The 6,000-nt window shown below is 40.9% G+C and overlaps 1 protein-coding gene across 3 annotated transcripts in view; it reads right to left on the reverse strand.

Annotated features, from left to right (window-relative positions):
* The window catches only part of LOC133610665 (cullin-9), a 43,537-nt gene that overhangs the window by 36,573 nt on the left and 964 nt on the right, over positions 1 to 6,000 (reverse strand). The gene's annotated exons all lie outside the window — the stretch shown is intronic.

Genomic DNA, 6,000 nt, shown 5'->3' on the forward strand with positions numbered 1-6,000 from the left:
AAGCAAAGACGCAAAATAAGTGTGTTATTGTTTGTGCTATGGTGGCATTTTATGGACAAGTTTGCTCACAGTAGGTGCTACAGTGACTTTCTGTTTAGACTGAGCTTTCAACCGGAAGTACAAGTGTGGTTTCGTCTTCTAGCCATCCATAGCGTTTCGACTCGTATGGATTCTTCATTCATCACTCCAAGCAACGTTTGCAAGCTTCACAATATAACTACAACAATACATACTTACTGAACCGTCCCATGTGTGATGTCTGTAGGAGTGTTTTCATGCATATTTGACATCTACGAGTGTCTGTGTTAGTATTATTAACTTACAATGGCATTATTTCAGTATTGTTTCAGTTTCGTAAATTCACCAAAACGTCACCAGGGAGTTATTGAGTCTGTTAAGCCGATTGGAGTGCTAGCTTGCGCAGCGAGCGGGTCCATGACGATGACTTCTGTTTTGTTTGATCACCCGTTTTACTGCCGTGTTACACACAATTAAAAGGTATGTAAATAAACATTTACAGAATATTTATGTGTATATAACTCATTTTAAAACATATATATCAGCGACTTATAGGCCGGTGCGGCTAATATATGGGGAAAAAAAATATTATACTAAAATTTAGTGGGTGTGGCTTATATACCTGTCCGCTCTACAGTTCCTTATCAATACTAGAAAAGAAAACGTTGGCTTTAAGAACGGCAGACTTTACAAAAAAGTTAGTGCTTTTGAATAAATAAAGATGTCAAAGCTTACGCCTGTCTGTGATGTCATCGAAACACTTTGTACCGGAGGATAAGCAGGCGAACCACCTACTATGGTGCCTTGAGATTTTACACACGCTATGACATCATAGGAGGTTGAATGTGATGAGTGCACTTTTTGACATTCATGCATCATCTCTACGTTGAAAAACAACAGCAAAAGTAGCAGGTCAATCTACGGCGGCGGAAGACTCTTTCCGTTTTTATCCAAGTCAATGTGTTCGTTTTTTCCACCGCCTGCGGAACGTCGCCGGTTCCAGCACTAAACATACGCAGCATTCCTATAATTTGCCAATCGCCACAACAAATGTGTTCAATTGAACTAAAATCTGCATATGTTGGACAGGAAGTCATGCGCAAAAACAAAAATAAGCGATGCAGTTTATCTTAAAAATAAAATACGCTGTATTTTTAATAGACCTGAAGTCAATTTCTCAAAATGTTTTCGGACATAATTTCATGTCGTTGACACAAACGGATGAGGACATGCTGATTCTGTAGGTCCAAAATTAACAGGTCATACACAGGCATATCCAGGGCAGCTATATGGGGAACATGGGGGCTTGTGTCAAATACAAAACTCAAAACCAGTGCAGTTGGCACGTTGTGTCATTCGTAAATAAAAAGAGAATACGCTGATTTGCAAATCCTTTTCAACTTATATTGAATTAAATAGACTGCAAAGACAAGATATTTTTATGTTGGGGACGGCGTGGCGCAGTGGGAGAGTGGCCGTGCGCAACCCGAGGGTCACTGGTTCAATCCCCACCTAGTACCAACCTCGTCATGTCCGTTGTGTCCTGAGCAAGACACTTCACCCTTGCTCCTGATGGGTGCTGGTTAGCGCCTTGCATGGCAGCTCCCTCCATCAGTGTGTGAATGTGTGTGTGAATGGGTAAATGTGGAAGTAGTGTCAAAGCGCTTTGAGTACCTTGAAGGTAGAAAAGCGCTATACAAGTACAACCCATTTATCATTTATCATTTATGTTTGAACTGAGAAACTTAATTTTTTGTGTGCAAATAATCATTAACTTAGAATTAAATGTCAGCAACACATTGCAAAAAAGTTGTCACAGGGGCATTTTTACCACTGTGTTACATGGCCTTTCCTTTTAACAACACTCAGTAAACATTTGGGAACTGAGGAGACCAATTTTTGAAGCTTTTCCAGGTGGAATTATTTCCCATTCTTGCTTGATGTACAGCGTAAGTTGTTCAACAGTCCGGGGTCTCCGTTGTGGTATTTTAGGTTTCATAATGCGCCACACGTTTTCAATGGGAGACAGGTCTGGACTACAGGCAGGCCAGTCTAGTACCTGCACTCTTTTACTACGAAGCCACACGGTTGTAACACGTGGCTTGGCATTGTCTTGCTGAAATAAGCAGGGGCGTCCAGGATAACGTTGCTTGGATGGCAACATATGTTGCTCCAAAACCTGTATGTACCTTTCATCATTAATGGTGCCTTCACAGATGTGTAAGTTACCCATGCCTTGGGCACTAACACACCCCCATACCATCACAGATGCTGGCTTTTCAACTTTGTGCCTGTAACAATCCGGATGGTTCTTTTCCTCTTTGTTCCGGAGGACACGACGTCCACAGTTTCCAAAAACAATTTGAAATGTGGACTCGTCAGACCACATAACACTTTTTCACTTTGCATCAGTCCATCTTAGATGAGCTCGGGCCCAGCGAAGCCACCGACGTTTCTGGGTGTTGTTGATAAATGGCTTTCGCTTTGCATACCGGTAGTTTTAACTTGCACTTACAGATGTAGCGACAAACTGTAGTTACTGACAGTGGTTTTCGGAAGTGTTCCTGAGCCCATGTGGTGATGTCCTTTACACACGGATTTCGGTTTTTGATGCACTACCGCCTGAGGGATCGAAGGTCCGTAATATCATCGCTTAAGTGCAGTGATTTCTCCAGGTTCTCTGAACCTTTTGATGATATTACAGACCGTAGATGGTGAAATCCCTAAATTCCTTGCAATACCTCGTCGTTCCTAAACTGTTGGACAATTTGCTCACGCAATTGTCCACAACGTGGTGACCCTCGCCCCATTCTTGTTTGTGAATGACTGAGCATTTCATGGAAGCTGCTTTTACACCCAATCATGGCACCCACCTGTTCCCAATTAGCCTGTTCACCTGTGGGATGTTCCAAATAAGTGTTTGACGAGCATTCCTCAACTTTCTCAGTCTTTTTTTGCCACTTGTGCCAGCTTTTTTTGAAACATGTTGCAGACAACAAATTCCAAATGAGCCAATATTGGCAAAAAAAATTGGTTTTACAGTTTGGACGTTAAGTATCTTGTCTTTGCAGTCTATTCAGTTGAATATAATATTGCAAATAATCGTATAAATAAATGATAAATGGGTTGTACTTGTATAGCGCTTTTCTACCTTCAAGGTACTCAAAGCGCTTTGACACTACTTCCACATTTACCCATTCACACACACATTCACACACTGATGGAGGGAGCTGCCATGCAAGGTGCTAACCAGCACCCATCAGGAGCAAGGGTGAAGTGTCTTGCTCAGGACACAACGGTCATGACGAGGTTGGTACTAGGTGGGGATTGAACCAGGGACTCTCGGGCCGCGCACGGCCATTCTTCCACTGCGCCACGCCGTATTTTGTTTTTATTTACAATTTACACAAAGTGCCAACTTCACTGGTTTTGTACAAGCTGATGCAGAAGCGGGGGAAAGAGGGGAGTAGTTTGTCTGTGTGAGCGACAGAATAAACTGTTTGTGGTTCGCTACTACAACACGTCTTATCACGTGATTATGAGCGGATACGCTTGATCTCATAAAAGTGTGTGACGGCGGAAAACTGACCACATTGACTTGAATAAAAACAAAAGGAGTCCGCTACCGCGGCGGCGCTGTTCTGCTGCCGTTTAGCATACGGTGCAAATTCTGAGTTGTGAGAGTATTCTGGAGGCTCTTCCAAACAGCAAAACGAGGAAGCAACCACAGTTGTAGTGTCAGAGATAAAAGAGAAAACATGCAGTGTACAGCTCTGGTAATGGGTACATTCGCACCCACCTGCACAAATGTACTTCAAAATGTAACAATCAAAATAAATATGACTTTTTTTTTTTGGTTTACTAGGGCATGCATATATAATATGCATTAGTTCGGCCATTTAAAATCAACGATAATAAAAAGGATATGCTTGGAAATAGCATAAAAATGCCCCAAAAACTTGGAAAAACTCGATTCATAGCGTTACTTTTTGCTGTTCAGGTATATTTATTTTATATTTTGATAAATCATCATATTTATGTATTACTAAATTTAAATAGGTATTGATCAATATTTAAGCTGTGTGTATTTGATTTCAGTTTGCTTTTGACATCTTATTTAGAATTGTAGTTGAAGCTTTTACAACCTTGTGTTGCGCCCATGATGGCGTAACCAAACTAGATTTAATTTAATGATCTTATTTTGAATATTTATTCCCTTTTTTTACATTTAGCATATTTAAATATTCATTTATAAACATTAACTACCTTTCAAATATCAATGAAATGCAATTGCCTTCATCTTATAGGGTAATGTTTAGTTACACCAAGTCATGAGCGTAACACTAACCTATTGTATTTCTAGCGTTTTATTATTATACCGCCGCCTCTTTGAGCTGTAATTTGACCCCCTTAACATGCTTCAAAACTCACCCAATTGGACACAAACATCAGGACTGGCGAAAATTGCGCTCTATTCAAAAAACCAAAACTCAAAATTGCGCTCTAACGCCCCCTAGGAAGAAAACACAGACAAAACTGCCTGTAACTCCCAGTATGATAGTCGTAGAGACATGAAACAAATACCTCTATGTAGGTCTCACTTAGACTTATATTTCATACACTGACAACCCCCAGCAAAAATCAACAGGAAGTTTGCAATTCCCCCTTCAAAACAAAAATTGTGTAGAACCAGTCACCCTTTTTCAAACATTACCTCCTCTGAGCGCGTTTGTCGTGTCAGCTTCAAATTAGCACAGGAGAGAGATTGAACCCTTCTGATTAAAAGTTGATGAAAGAGTTTTAATTACTGCTCCGGTTTGGATTTTATGAGCCCTCAAAGTCGGTCCCGTCCATCGCTGCTTGCAGCTTTAATTCTGGTGGTGTTTCATGCTTTTTTCTTTTTGGAACATGTACTATACATATAATACAATAAAGTCCCATATAAAATTATGTTTCTAGCAATACTTTAACTTTGTCTTTGAAAGTAACACTCCAATGTCCATTAGTGGAGCTGTACACTGCAGTAAAAAAACAAAGCAACATCAAAATAAAAGGTTTTAATGTGTCATTAAGACCGAAAGCAGGTAAGACAACGAGGAAGTAGACGAATGCTGAAGCTCCCCCACGGCGCGACAATGTATTCATATTTTTCATTAACAAGTCATTTTCTCTTGCATGAATCGCTTTTTTTTTTTTTTTTTTTTTTAATTAGCCACACCTTTTTTCCATTTCAAAGAAAACAAGCCATTTAGAGTGTTGGGAGACTTTTTAGGACACAAACCTGAGATGTTTGTCACAGTTTTCTGACGAGTATTGCGGCCAAACGGGCCACGACTGTGGGATATGTGTAGTATGTACCGGCAGTCCTATGTGACTGTGGGATATGTGTAGTATGTATCGGCAGTCCTACGTGACTGTGGGATATGTGTAGTATCGGCAGTCCTATGTGACTGTAGGATATGTGTAGTATGTATCGGCAGTCCTACGTGACTGTGGGATATGTGTAGTATCGGCAGTCCTACGTGACTGTAGGATATATGGAGTATGTATCGGCAGTCCTATGTGACTGTGGGATATGTGTAGTATGTATCGGCAGTCCTATGTGACTGTGGGATATGTGTAGTATGTATCGGCAGTTCTACGTGACTGTGGGATATGTGTAGTATGTATCGGCAGTTCTATGTGACTGTGGGATATGTGTAGTATGTATCGGCAGTCCTATGTGACTGTGGGATATGTGTAGTATGTATCGGCAGTCCTACGTGACTGTGGGATATGTGTAGTATCGGCAGTCCTATGTGACTGTAGGATATGTGTAGTATGCATCGGCAGTCCTACGTGACTGTAGGATATATGGAGTATGTATCGGCAGTTCTACGTGACTGTGGGATGTATGTAGTATGTATCGGCAGTCCTATGTGACTGTGGGATATGTGTAGTATGTATCGGCAGTCCTATGTGACTGTGGGATATGTGTAGTAT

This window comes from Nerophis lumbriciformis, linkage group LG02, assembly GCF_033978685.3.
Source record: "Nerophis lumbriciformis linkage group LG02, RoL_Nlum_v2.1, whole genome shotgun sequence".
Taxonomy (NCBI): Eukaryota; Metazoa; Chordata; class Actinopteri; order Syngnathiformes; family Syngnathidae; genus Nerophis; species Nerophis lumbriciformis.